We start from the raw sequence: 15,014 nt of genomic DNA, 5'->3' as shown, positions 1-15,014 counted from the left end.
GACAGGTTGAACCAACTAAACTTCAGTGGGGAAGGTACCTACCTACGAACTTCATGCAAGCCCCTAAACCTAAGGACACTTGTGTGACTTGCTTGTGTGTGCTACTAACCCTTTGGTTTCCTTGCAGGTTTTTCTTGTAGGACTCATTTGTCCTTACTATCTTACGCTTTGCCTAATGCACCGCATTCGCATTACATCATGACATCATAACATAGCATGATTGACTAACCCTTTCAAGGATCTTAGGAATTTGGGGCGCGCAATTTCAGGTGCTCTTATCAAGGACTAAATTCCTATCAAGGGGCAGGAGGATTTATTTTCCTCTAGCCACATACCTTCCAATTCAGAGACTCAGTACCATATCAAGGGGCAAAAGGATTTATTTCCCTCTAGCCATATACTTTCAAATTCAAAGGTATCCCGAATCAGAGGCTATGACCCACTCGATATGGTGAGCTTGATTCTTAAAGAAAGACATTCATCGATGAAATCTAAAGTTCTTCAACAAAGCTGTAAATACATTTAAATGTCGCAAACTAAAATTCCTAAAGATCCTTGAAAACATTGCATATGCATTCATAACATCGGATAACAGGCTTCTTACAACGGGTCTCTCATCCTTCCTCGCTGTTTATTTCAGCACAAATGGATCTCGAGCAATCAGTCAAAGACCTTCAGGCTCAGAATACCCAATTCCAAGCTTTAATCCTGAATTTGTCCAAGGGGCGAGACGAGCTGAAGACACTCCTAACAAAGAAGGAGAAGAAGCCCAAAAGATCAGTTAATGCCATTCGCTTGGGGAAGAGATTTAGAGGTCCTGTTAAGAGAACCAATGAAGCAGAAATCCTTGAAGACGGTGACGATGAACAAAAGGACGATGCTAGCGTCAAAAATGATGTGAAAAGCAACCATGATTCTGTCAAGCCCTCTGAGGAAGAAGAGGACTACTACTATGAGGACGAACATCCTGATGAGGGGCAAGACGAGCTGAAGACACTCCTAACAAAGAAGGAGAAGAAGCCCAAAAGATCAATTAATGCCATTCGCTTGGGGAATAGATTCAGAGGTCCTGTTAAGAGAACCAATGAAGCAGAAATCCTTGAAGACGGTGACGATGAACAAAAGGACGATGCTAGCGTCAAAAATGATGTGAAAAGCAACCATGATTCTGTCAAGCCCTCTAAGGAAGAAGAGGACTACTACTATGAGGACGAACATCCTACAGACAAGTACAAGCTGCTGGAAGAACGTATGAAAGCCATGGAAATTCAGAAGGTACCTGGGTTAGACTTTGAGGAACTAGGACTCATCTCTGGAGTTGTTATCCCTCCGAAGTTCAAGACTCCCACCTTTGCTAAATACGATGGGGTCTCTTGTCTGAAACTACACTTGAAGTCTTATGTAAGGAAGATTCAGCCTCATACCGTTGATAAGAATTTGTGGATCCACTTCTTCCAATAGAGCTTATCTGGAACCCAACTCGAGTGGTACTATCAACTAGAGGGTACCAACATTCTGTTTACGGTGATTTCCGGTAAACAACCGCTAGTCTTCCAAACTATAATAAATATGATTTGGTTACTCGCAGGATCGACTAGATTGATCCTAGGACATAGTCAAAAAGGTTGTTATTTATGATAGTTCGAATTATGTCTATGGTTGGCTTGTCTCGAAATAAGAAATACTTAATCAAAGAAATAAAGATTAGCAATCACCTTGTTATACACGTAAATATAACATCAGCGAAGGGTAAGATTAAGATAAAATATAAGACAAAAACTGTAAAGTGCAAGAATCTTAAAATGTAGAAACTTAAATGCTTCGAAACTAAATAGAATGAAAATAAAGAGTGCAGGAATGTAAATGACAGAAAGTAAACGAAATGCAGTAATATCAAAAGATACTGGAATAAAGAAAGATACAAATGTATTTAAAATGGTGTTGGTGTCATAGGTACATTTCTCAGCGAAACTCGTTCTCTTAACACTTGATACTTGAGCAATATGTGAGTGATTTGTACAAAATGAACACACGGAATCCTAATACTAAGACCCTTATTTATACTAAATTTGACCCTAACGGTCCTATACTAATCTGATGCCACGTTACTCAAGAGAATCCTTGGGATGCCATCTGTCTTTGTGCAGTTATATAAACTCCTTCGAAATTCAAATCCTCCCGCCTGAATCCTCTTTCGACGAGTGGCAACGTAATCAGAATCGAGAATGCCACGAAAATACGTTAAGCTTTAGTACTTTACATATTTCGTAAAAACGTTTAAGTCCCCAAAGATGATTCTTTTCGAATTTAGCTTCAGTGCTAACTGTCTTCGTTCCAACTTAAACCATCATTCTCGAACATGGCCATCAGTAGCCATTTTGATCTCAAAGATGGTCATCAGTAACCATCTTCCTTCGAATTTCAAACCTTCGAAGGATATTCTTCCTAAACAAAATCTTCAGCTAACAAATTGCCCCCAATAAATGCCTGTTTCGAAAATAAGAGAAATAGGCGTTTCTTGTTATAACGAGATTTCGTTTTACTTACTTCTTAGGGTTCCAAGACTATTGACTGACGTCATAATCATTTATGACTCTGTTTCCAAAACGTCTTGTCATTTTCAAAGATGTCTTCTCATAACTTACATTCCCACGTTCTGGTCTTACTTCATGATCATTACTCCTATATACTAGGAGTAAAGCTAATAATTATTCGACCGCCGTTGCATTAAATCAACGCCTGCCGCGTGTCTCTTGGCTTTTACCTAAAAGATTTGAAAGGGTTTCCGTTAAACCTTTAAATACCTGAACTTCTATCCTTGCATAACTTCCACTTCTATTTCCTCATTCTCTCCACAGAAAAAAACATCTTCGGTTACATTCAAACCCATTTCCCAAATCAAACTTATTCATGGCGTCTTCTTCAAATGTTCTTCAACCCGTTCTAAAACTTCAAAACCCTATGCGGACAGGAAATCAAGAACATATGCCAAGCCCAAATACTGCAGAGGCGCGCGCCATCTATGCTTCTCAGGTAATCATTCCCTTTGAACTTTCTGGAAAAACTCATGCCTTCATGGGTCTTTTACCAGGAGAAAATAACTCCTCTTTGAATAAATTCTTTCCTGCTTATTATAAAACTAGGCCCTTAGTTAGCAAGAATAAGATGGACGATGAAGGTCACCCAGTCTCAGCTAACCCTGATAGCCCAAAAGAGACCTCAACTGAAACTCCTTTGGCTTTCGAGAAAATTAGATTAAACTATGTAACCAATTTTGTGAAATTCTTTAGGTCAATCCCTTTAGCAAAGGATCCTGAACTGTATTATGCTTGGCTAACGAAGGTAGAAAAACAAAAAACGCCTTTCTGGAAACAACTAGGGATTTATGATTTAATCCAATTATCCAAAACAGGTTTAGAATATAACCAAACCATGTTAGTAGCGTCATTTTACTTCTGGGATGCTTCTCACAATACTTTTCACCTTCCATGCGGGATGGTTACCCCTACCCTCTTCGATGTAGCTGCCATTACAGGGCTTCGACCAACTGGGGAAACCTTCGACCCTAATTTCATGGATACTGACACCATCAATTTTAATGAAGCAACAGTCACCTATACTGCCTTCATTCAACAATACCATAGCAAAACGGACCCAAACGTTTCTGACGAAGAACACATAGCATTTCTAGCACTTTGGCTCTCGAGATGCGTCTTTTGCTCTAGGTCCATACAAGTAGCAAAAAGATATCTTTGCATGGCTAACCAGCTAAATGCTGGGATAAAGTTAAACCTAGGCCAGTTAATTCTAGGATTTCTTTGTGAGAATCTTGGTGAAGCAACGGACCTTGTTAAGAACTACAAAACAGGATCTCTTCTTTTCGCTGGTCCTTTCTGGCTATTGCAACTATGGCTTAATTCCACTTTCGAGGCTCACCTCCCATATAAAAATGTCGTGGATGAAGAAAGTGCAGACATAAAGGATCGAACAGTGGAAGGAACCAGATTGGCTTACCTAACTCCCAAGGAAGAAAGTGGCAAACTTCGTGAAACCTTCCTGGCATTCATAATGATGTTCGTTGAACGTCATCACTTCACTCCTTCGATGGCTCCATTCGTACAACGTAAGGTGGATCCCGAATGGTTTACTCGAGAGTTTCCAGCAACTTCTCCTGATCAACAAGCTGAAGCTATGGCCATCTGGGAAGCTATCTCACCCCAAAGCTGTTATATCACCGACTTCGATCTTCAAAAAGTCATTGTTGTCTCCTTTGCTATCAACCCAATCTGGCTTCAAGACAATTTGGGCTGGTTCAACTCAAACCAAAGTGTTTGTATGACAAAAGGAATCAAATGTGTCTACACACTTCGCATCTGGAAGAAGATGACTAAGAATCGAAAATCTCCCGATATGTTGGCATCACCACTTTGTCTCCCGTTTCTTTCGAGCCTGCTTTTTATTCTACCATAGATTTTCATCAATGGTGGACAGAATATTATTCCGCGCAAATCTTCGATGCTGAAAGCCTTACTCGGGAACTAACTGAAGCTTTTGCTGATGTGCAGGAGAATTTTCAGAAAGGTACTTCGACTCATATTAAAGAAATTCAAGCATTTCAAAAGTTCTTTGAAACTATCTACAGGCCTGATGACCTTAGTCGGACCGTTCGTGAGGCTGCGGTTACTTTACGGGAAAAGTTTTCTGCTAAGCTAGATAAGTTGAAATTGCCTACGTCTGTTCGACCTGAACTACGTTATAAAGTGGCTTTTGAACTTCATCTTCCAAAATTTCCTCCACTTCCTAGTGCTGATTTCGGGGTGGCCTTAAGCCCTCCTTTTCTAGACTGGTTTGTGTGTGGGAACCTCATAAAAATTCTTCAGGAAGAATCTAAAAAACACGCTGAACGAGTGGTCCCGACTAAGCATACCTTGGATACTTTCAAAGGACATCTTCATATAGATCTTGAGCACGTTCGCATTTTGACTCCAATACCTGAAGGTTGGGGTTTAGACAATCCTTCGACTAATTTTTTCTTTTTCATTGAAATACTGATTTATATTTTGTTCACAGCTGTTGCTCGAAAGAGGCAAATCAAGGAAGCCCCTGTACAAAAGGGTTCTGGAACTTCGAGGAACACCAGGGCGAGTGGGAGTGACTCTGTCACCACTGGCAAGAAGCCTACGGTACATGGATACCTTATATTTTAGCTTGTGAAATTTAATGAATGTTACTCACTTGGTTTTAATATGTACTTCAGAGCTCGAAACCTCCAGCGCCTTCGAAACGAAAAGTTCCTCCAACAGCCGACTCAGACGATGAAGATAAATCTCCTCCTCGCACCAGACAAACGATAAAGAAAAGATAAAAAGCTGCCACCCCTTCAGCCAAAGGAAAGGGATCTGGGACTTCAAAGCTCACTTCTTCGAGTGACAAGGTATCTTCTGAGGACTCACCCTTGAAGGCTGCTAGCACTATCCCCATTATGGAGAGTCATAACTCCAGTCCAGACAACATTCCGACCAAGGTATTTTGGGTTTCACCATTTAACCATTTCTTTACATTCTAATTCTAATGATTAAGCTCACATTTTACCTTGTAAATGTAGGATGATGCTGGTACCGCTACTTCTGATCTCAAAGCCTCAAGTTTACACATTGACCTTGACAACCTTCGAGGTAAATGTCCGCTCTTTTGAATGACAAATGGACTTTTCTGCCCTTTCCTCCGTTTTGATCGACTCTAACTATCCATCGCAGGTGTTTCTCAACACCAATCTCATGTGCTTTCTCCCGTTCTCGAAGACACTCAACCTCTTGCAACCATTATTCCAACTGCGTCTGCTGAAGAAAGCCATTCAAATGATGAGTCTCCACCCATCCATCAAGATGAAACTATGGAGGAAAATCCGCAATGTTTGAATAGTGGTAACGCAGCTGGACACCCAACTGGCAGCGAAGACACTATATCTGAACAAGACGCTGCAGAGGAAACTTCCAAACTGGCTACACCTAGTTCTAATGAAACTTCGAACCTTGGGACTACAGTCACCCTTCTGACTACTTCGAAGCAAGCCCCTGCGATGCCTACTCCCTCAAAACTAGAGCAACTCAAGAAAACCGATCCTGTAAGCTTCCTCAAGACCATGATGAGTATCGATAGCGCTTCATCCCTTGGAACTCCTTCGACTGTCTTGGCAGGTGCTGGTGACAAGGATGATATTCATAAACTCCTTCATCAGATAAGAGAGAGGTTCTTTGAAACCAACCTCGTCGAAGCTCTCAGCAAGGATTCCATCAAATATTATGGTCTAAACAACCTTCTGAAGAAAGGGGATTTACTTCTTGTTCCAGTGGAAGTCTTAGAAGTAATTGTTTTATTGAGTTCTCTGATTGAACAACTCCAATCTAATCTCCTTCGAAAATGGGATATTGACGGATAACTCACAGCAAAAATGACTTCTCACAGTTCTACATGGGAAGCTGCTAACGATGCAACGAAGAAGGTTGACACCCTTAAGCTCGAGCGTTCGAAGAACCAACGAGAATATGAAGAGTGTGAGACAAATATCAAAGCCTGGAAAAAAGAAATTGAGCAACTCAAAGGGAAGATAAAGGATGCCCAGTCTCGTCAGGTAGAAATCCAAAAAACCAAACAAGATGAATTAACTGAAATGGCGCAGTTGGGGATTCGACACCTCGAGATGGCACAGAAGCTAGTGCCAGAGATCGAAGAACTGAAAAGACAACAGGCATTGATCGAATGTCATATGTCCTTATGGGAGACCCAATACTCGAATATAAAAGATAATCTTCCCAGGGATTTTAATTAGTTGCTTCGAACCTTGTACTCCTTTTTGTGCTGCGTACTTATTTTGTTTTGTAATCAAATTTCTCCAAGAATATATATATATATATGCAACTTTATCTTTCAATCTCCCCACATATTTTATTTTGCAGTTGTCATGAGTAATGCCCTAGTAATTCTCTAAAACTTGCCAAAATATACTTTTTCACTGTCACAGTAATTTTAATAAATGTAAACCACGTGACATGATTACCCTTCGCAGCCCTTTGAGCCTAGACTTGACATTTCTACTACCCTTAGCTGTAACCATCATTGAAAGATGACGTCACCTTTTTCAAAACGTCTATTTGAGACGTGCGTGCATCGGTTCTCATCATGATTACAGTTCAACTTCCAAGGGCGGGAAACGGCGGAAGCCATAACTTCTCTTTGGAATACCAAACGCAGTCCAATCAAACATTAAAAATGAACCGTTCCTTTACTGCCAACTTATTCTATATAAAGGGTTGGCATTCCACTTCTTCCTTCACACTTTCTTCAAACTCTTGCCCAAAATTTCGTTTCTTCTTGCATTCTTTCAAGTACAGAGTCAGATAAAACCTTTTCCACCCTTTCTTCTCCAAATGGCACTACCCTTAACTTACACTAACATCAGGGCTTGCATCAAGAAAGAATTCAAACTCTCTGAAGAAGAACTTGATGAAAACTTTATAAGCATCAGCGCCCTCTTTGCTAACCAAGAGCTTGATTTTTACCATGAAATCCTGGAGGGATCTGTTTATCCCAATATGTTAGCGGACTTTTGGATGTTTGCGTCTCTGCGCATAGATCCGGAAGGCAGAACCACTATCGTCTCTGAGGTTCGAAGGGCCCATATTACTATCACTCCCTCCACCATCTCCAACCTGCTGAGATGCAATAACTCTGGAGAGATTTTTGATGACAATACCTTCAACATGACCACCCATCTTATGTTGAGGACTCTTATGGACAATGATCCTTTCAGCGCCAAGGTCATTAGGGTTTGGCACCAACTCCTCGTGGGCAACTTTCGTCCACGAAACCATGATCAAAATAGCATCATGGTGGAGGATTTGGAGTTTATACTCTGTGCCCTCTGTGGGAAGAAAATTAACTTTCCTCTGATGATCTTCAAAGGACTTGTTGAAGCAGTTTCTATGGCTGCTGCTCGGCAAGGTGTAGTAACATGTCTTCCATATGGAAGACTCTTGTCCTACATGTTCCTTAAAAAGGGGATAGTGAAAAGGATGCGTAGATCTGGATCCTTGGACATGTTCGAGGCGGAAAGCTTACCCCTGCTGTCCCTAGAGGGTTTAGATCAAAGGATCAACTAGGAGGTGGGTTTTTTTAGGCTTCATGTTTTGAATTTTGTAATCCCCAATGTTATTGGGAACCACCTTCTCTGTAACGAATGTACTCCTTTGATATCAATGAAAAATATTTTGACGTTTCTTTGTCTTCTTACTGTATTTACCATGCATGTTTGTTTGAACATACAGCCATTTTGGTGTTAGTTTAACCATTTTGGCCTACGTAATATACTTCGAATATCTACGTTTTTGCAAGAATCTTTACTTCATGCATGCTTGGTTTGTATCTTTTCAGATACTTTCCATTTACCCTTAAAATTCTACGATCTTCTGCCAATTCTTCTATCTCATAAGCGTTATTTGAAAACACTTTCAAGATTCGAAAAGGGCCTTCCCAATGTGGGGACCATTTACCTAACGCCTGATTCTTTCGATCTATAGGTAAAATAGCTTTCCAGACTAAGTCATTACTGATAAACGTTTTACCTTTCACCTTTTTATTGTATGCTCTGGACACTCTTTCTTTTTGTCTTTTTATCATCTCCAATGCTCGAAGTCTGTCTTCGTCCAAATCTACTAATTCATTCATCATCAATTCCCAGTAAGTGTTTGGAGGAATTTCTGCTTGTCTTTGTATCCGAACTGACTGCAAATATATCTCAATTGGGAGTACTGCATCATGTCCAAACGTCAGTTGGAAAGGCGTAGTGTTTGTAGCTTCTTTTGGAGATGTTCGACAAGCCCAAAGTGCTTGGTCCAAAGTTTTGTGCCAATTCTTGGGTTTTTTCCCTACATGTTTCTTTATAAGACCAATTATTATCTTATTTGCTGCTTCGACTTGTCCATTTGCCTGAGCATAGTAAGGTGTATAGGTAAACAACTTGAACCCCATATCTTTGGCGAAATCTTGCATCTTTCGCCCAGTGAACACTGAACCTTGGTCTGTGGTTATACTTTCTGGGATTCCGAACCTGTATATAATGTGTTTTTGAATAAACTCAATCACGGCCTCTTGATCTACATTCGCAAGTGGTATCGCTTCGACCCATTTTGTGAAGTAGTCTATTCCTACCAAAATATATCTTTGACCTCTAGACGACTTGGGGTGAATTTCTCCAATTAAATATAATGCCCAACCTCTAAAAGGCCTTGGTTTAATTATTGAACTTAACTCGTTTGCAGGAGCATGTTGAATACCTGCATGTTCTTGACATTCCTGACATCCCTTTGCAAATTCTATGCAATCTTTCAACATAGAAGGCCAATACATTCCGTATCGAAACAAAAGCCATTTCATTTTGTGCCCCGCTTGGTGCGCACCACATGCTCCGCTATGTATATTTGAGAGAGCCAAATATGCTTCTGCTTCGCCCAGACACTTTAATAAAACTCCTTCGGGAGTTTTCTTAAACAATTCATTTCCCATTAAAAAGTATGATAAAGCTCGATATTTTACCTTTCTATCCGTGTCTGTCGAAGGATCTTTTAAATAGTTCACAATTGGACTTCTCCAATCTGTGTCTGCCAAAGAGTCTATATTCAAAACTTTAAACTCTTGTTTGTTGGCAAAACCTAATTGTGAGTTCTCCAAGTCACTTGGGGAGAGCCTGGTAGCCATTGCCTTGCCTCTTACTTCGATCAGCTCTTCTAGTTTTTCTTTTAATACCCTGTATCCTGAAGCTAACTGTGCCAAATCATTTGCTTCCTGATTTTTTACCTTGAAATGTGATTTAAATCCATGTATTCGAATTTTTTGAGCAGCCTATTTGCTATGACAAAATACATGATCAAATTTTCTTTGATACACTTGTATTCTTTCGTCAACTGCTTAATCACTAGTTCAGAGTCTCCTTTAATTTTGACTCTAGTTGCCCCCAATTCTAACAAAGCTTCAAGTCCAGCAATCAGTGCTTCGTATTCAGCTTCGTTGTTGGAGCATAAGGGACCTTCAATTTTGTACTTGAGCTTTGTTGGAATTCCATCAGGAGAAATTATTAGTACTCCAACGCCAGTTCCTTCTTTGTGGGTTGAACCATCGAAGTATAGCTTCCAAGGCTTCAATTCGACGTATTGTTGAGGGTTTTTAACCACTGCATGGTCAACAATGAAATATGATAAGATCTGACCTTTCATTGCTTTGAGGGGTTGAAATATCAAAGAGTACTCAGTAAGGGCCAACGCCCATCTGCCAATTCGACTATGCAATATAGGCTTTGATAGCATGTGTTTAATCACATCACAATGAGACGAAACATAAACATCAACTGGCTTTATATAATACTTTAGTTTGATACAAGAGAAATATAGACAAAGGCAGAGTTTTTCTATTGCACTATACCTAGTCTCTGCATCAGTGAGTACTCTACTTAAGTAATAAATGGCTCTTTCGATGCCATTATCATCTTCTTGAGCTAACATGCTACCTATTGCATTATCTGACGCTGAAATATACAGGCGCATGTGTTTCTTCCCATTTGGGGGAGATAAAATTGGTGGATGCATCAAGTATTGCTTTATCTTCTCGAAAGCTTCTTGATGTTCGGCACGCCATTCGAACTTTCCTTGCGTTAGTCGAAGTAAAGGAGAAAAAGCTTGTGTGCGTCCACTCAAGTTAGAGATGAATCTTCTCAAGAAGTTTATCTTCCCCAGTAAAGACTGTAATTCTTTCTTCGTCGATGGAGGCTTTGTTTCCATAATAGCCTTTGTTTTATTTTGATTAATTTCTATTCCCTTTTGTGGACAACGAAGCCCAGGAAATCTCCAGCCTGCACAAAGAAAGCACATTTAAGGGGGTTCATCTTTAAGCCATGTTTTCTCATTCTCTCGAATGATTGGCTCAGATGGTCCAGATGACTCGTATCTGAAACAGATTTCACCACAATGTCATCTATGTACACTTGCATGAAAGTTTCTATAAAATCATGGAATATAGAATTCATTGCTCTTTGATAAGTTTCCCCAGCATTTTTTAGACCAAAAGGCATTACAACCCATTCGTAGGTGCCTATGGCCCCTGGGCAACGAAAAGTTGTTTTAGACACATCTTCTTCTGCAATGAATATTTGGTTATACCCAGAATATCCATCCAACATACTTAGATATTCGAAGCCTGCGGCTGAATCTACTAACATTTCTGCCACAGGCATGGGATATTCATCCTTAGGCGTTGCTGCATTAAGATCACGAAAATCTATGCATACTCTTAATGAACCGTTCTTTTTAATAACTGGCACAATATTAGCAATCCATTCGACATACCTCGTAGTTCTGATGAACTTGCATCGTAGAAGTCTTTCGACCTCTGCTTTGATCTTCGAATGAATTTCTGGTGCGAACCTTCTAGGAGTTTGCTTGATGGGCTTTTTTCCTTCCTTTATGGGCAACTTTAATTCGACCAAATCTCGCCCTAAACCAGGCATCTCGTCGTAATCCCATGCGAAGCAATCTTTGTTCTCCTTCAACAACGTGATGACTTTTTCCTTCAAAGTTGGCTCTAGTTTTGCACTGATGTATGTTACCCTCCTCTGATCTCCATCTCCGAGATTTACTTCTTCGAGTGGGTCTTGGGCTAACATTTTGATATTTTCCCCCATTGGGTCTTTCTCGAATCCCAAAGGCTCTTCGTCGTAGATTCCATCCAGCCTTTGACTCATCTCCTCTCCTAAGATTTCTTTGGCTTGAACTGGATCTTCGAGGAACTGGGGGGTAGGATGTATTCCAGAATCCCTCGTTTCTGCTTCACTTTGAACCGTACTGACCGTCATGTGTGATAACTCGGCTTCGAGAGCCGTGTTTCTTTTGTTCTCGGCTATGTAAGCCGAAATCTTTTCGAAAAAAGATGCTTCAGACATGACCAACGTCGTCATCCCAGCCTGTTGGCCGTATTATTGGTGAATGCTCCAACGGTGAGGTATCTTCTGGACCGTCTATTATCTCTCTATTCCATTGGAATCCATTAGGATGTAAAGACAAATAGTATAAAGCATTTCTGTTTGGAGCGTATATATCTTCAGCAGCATGGCAAGGTCCTATGTTCGCCAAATTCCTGTCGAAACTAGTTTTATTGACTTGATTGACTCCATCCATGTAGTAACTTTGATCTCCTTCGATGTTCTCTACTATGCCATCTTCTCTCCATATGGTTAGTCTTTGATCGTCGAAGGTACAGCCGCCACTCCATGGATCCACTCTCTTCCAAGCAAAAGATTGTAATTAGCCTTTGCTGGTATCACCATGAACATCGTTGGCCTGGTGACGGAACCCACAGTTAAATTTACTCCTAAGGTTTGCCCTATCTTGCCTTCATAGTTGGACAGAACCATGTTATGTGGTCTTATATCAGTATCGAACATACCAATTCTCTTCAACATGTATTGAGGCATTAGGTTCACTGCTGCTCCCCCATCTACTAAGACTTTGTTAATGCCAACATTCTCAATCTTGGCTCTTATGTAGAGTTGTTTCAAATGATTCCTCATACCTTCATCAGGCCTTTCGAAGAAAGCGTTCTGCTCTTCGACTGCCCCATTGTTCAGCACATAATAACACACAGGTCTGTGTCTTGCCATCTCTTCCTCATCAGCTTCCTCACAATCCTCAACTTCAGTTTCTTGGTTAAACTCATGAGGGAGTACTGACACAACACTGCAGTTTAAATTTATCGACGATACTCCGTCCGAGTCGAAATTGTTTGTCATCCTATCGTCTTCCTTCCAAGGGCTGGAATGCATTTTTTCTTCTTCTTTCTCATTTTCAGAATCGAACAGCTTACGCTCCACTGGAGGTTTATTTGTCCTTGCCCCCTGCATTGGGATTTGATTGCTACTTGATTCTCCAGTCTCCCTTGGTTTGTATTCCCTTTGGGCTTTCTTCATCCTCTGGTGCCTTCTCCATTGTGATCTGGACATAGGATTTTTGCCTTTGTAGTTCTCCAACCTGTACATCTCTCGATTGGAAGCCTGGAATTGCTTCCTATATGCCATTGCAGTTCTTCCTCCTTGGTCCCAACTTCGCCATTTGTTGGTTCTGGCACCAGCTTGCATCCATCTATCCCTGGGTATGTCGGCAGGAACTTTGAATGTGACCCTTCGAGCTCTAGGGTGTGGGCTGTCAGGCCTCCTTGATGGGGTCCTGATATCGAACCCATACAAGTTGGGACGAAGTCCTTGAGTTTCCCGACCCACGTAGAGATACGCCCTTTCGAATGATCTTGCTAGTAATTCATCATAAACTGCTCCACACCTCGGGCACAATGCAATCTCAGAGTTATCGTTGTGACATCTGACCAAGAAACCCATCAAGCTTTCTTCAGTCCTTGGGTACACCTTGAGCAATAAGTTTCCTCCTCTCCAAGGCTGCTCCATTCTTTCTCGCAGGGCCCTCTCGAAATTGGCTTGAACCCTTCGATTCAGCATAACTGAACATCTTGGGCACATCAGCATTTTTCCACCATTTTTCACATGACAATCCCAGAGATAATCCTTCAGACTGTTCCCTCTTGGTGGGATTTCAATATTTCCTTTCTCCCTTATCAGCCATTTTTCTAGTTCTTCTATTTCAGATAAAGGCCGTTTAGCATTGACCATGTTAACAACTACCGGAGGAGCCTCGGAAATTCGTTTCTGCTGAAGCTTCACTGTGAGGTCTTTAGTGGCCTCACTTGTTTTTCCTTTCAAATCTTTAGTCATCTCAGCATCAAAGGATTCTTTAACATCAGTATTGAAGATCGAATTGGCATTTAGGCTTTCAGTAGCCTGCTTTCCACCTGAATTTATCTCCGATTCAGCAGCATCAATTTCAGATACTTCCACCATGTTGATGTCAAATGGTTCACACAAGTTAGTGTCAGCCACACTCAAAGGATCTGTGTCAAGCTTCATATGGTTCTTGGTTTTGTCAGCAAATTTCAGACGTCCATCCTTGATAGCATTCTGAATTAAATCCCTGAAAAGAAAACATTGTGAAGTTTTATGGCCTAAAAAACCGTGATATTTGCAAAAACCTCGCTTCTTCCGTTGTTCTAACGGAGGAATTTTGAATTGGGAGGTACTATCATCTGGCCATCTTTTACTAATAAATCAAATATTTCGTCACATTTAGTGACATCAAATGTATAAGTTTTCTTAGGAAATCTATCGCTTTTATCATTCTCTACTGGATTTTTTCCATTAGAAGGGGTGAGCAATTTGCAAGAATAAGGTGGTGCCTCTTTTAACTCAGCAAGATCTATTTCGACCTCTTCCATACTGTATGAATCTTCAAAAGGTTCGCGATCAACGTCGTCTGCTTCGACGTATGCTACTCTCTCCTTCTTATAACTTTTACTTGCTCTGGCCTTTTCTGCTTTTAATCGTTCGACTTGTCGAACCCTGTCTGCCAATTGGGCCATATCTCTTAGGTATTGAGTATCCAGTTTCTTTCGAATTGAATAATCTAGGCCACCTGCAGCCATTTCAACTAATTCGTGCTCTGGGACAGTCGTGAAGCATCTTGACTTCAACAAACAGAACCTGTTTAAGTAATCATCTATAGATTCCGTGAACTTCCTCTTGATGCTAGCCAATTCTTTCAGACTTATCTTGGTTTGACCCATGTAAAATTGTTCATGGAATAGTCACTCCAAATGTGCCCATGCATCTATGGAATTTGGGGGCAAAGTAGTGAACCAAACAAAAGCATTTTTTGTTAGCGAACTAGGGAAGTATTTAATCCTTAAATCTTCGTTCCCTGCTAGATCCCCTGCTTCCTTCAGATACCTGGCTATGTGCTCCATGGTAGACTCATTGGTGTCCCCTGAAAATTTAGTAAATTTTGGTACTTTGGTACCCCTTGGCAATTCCGTTTGCATGATATATTCTGCTATTGGGGATGTATAATTTG

This window comes from Vicia villosa, linkage group LG7 (genome assembly GCF_029867415.1).
Source record: "Vicia villosa cultivar HV-30 ecotype Madison, WI linkage group LG7, Vvil1.0, whole genome shotgun sequence".
In the NCBI taxonomy this organism is placed as follows: domain Eukaryota; kingdom Viridiplantae; phylum Streptophyta; class Magnoliopsida; order Fabales; family Fabaceae; genus Vicia; species Vicia villosa.
Note: the sequence above shows the minus strand (reverse complement) of the source record.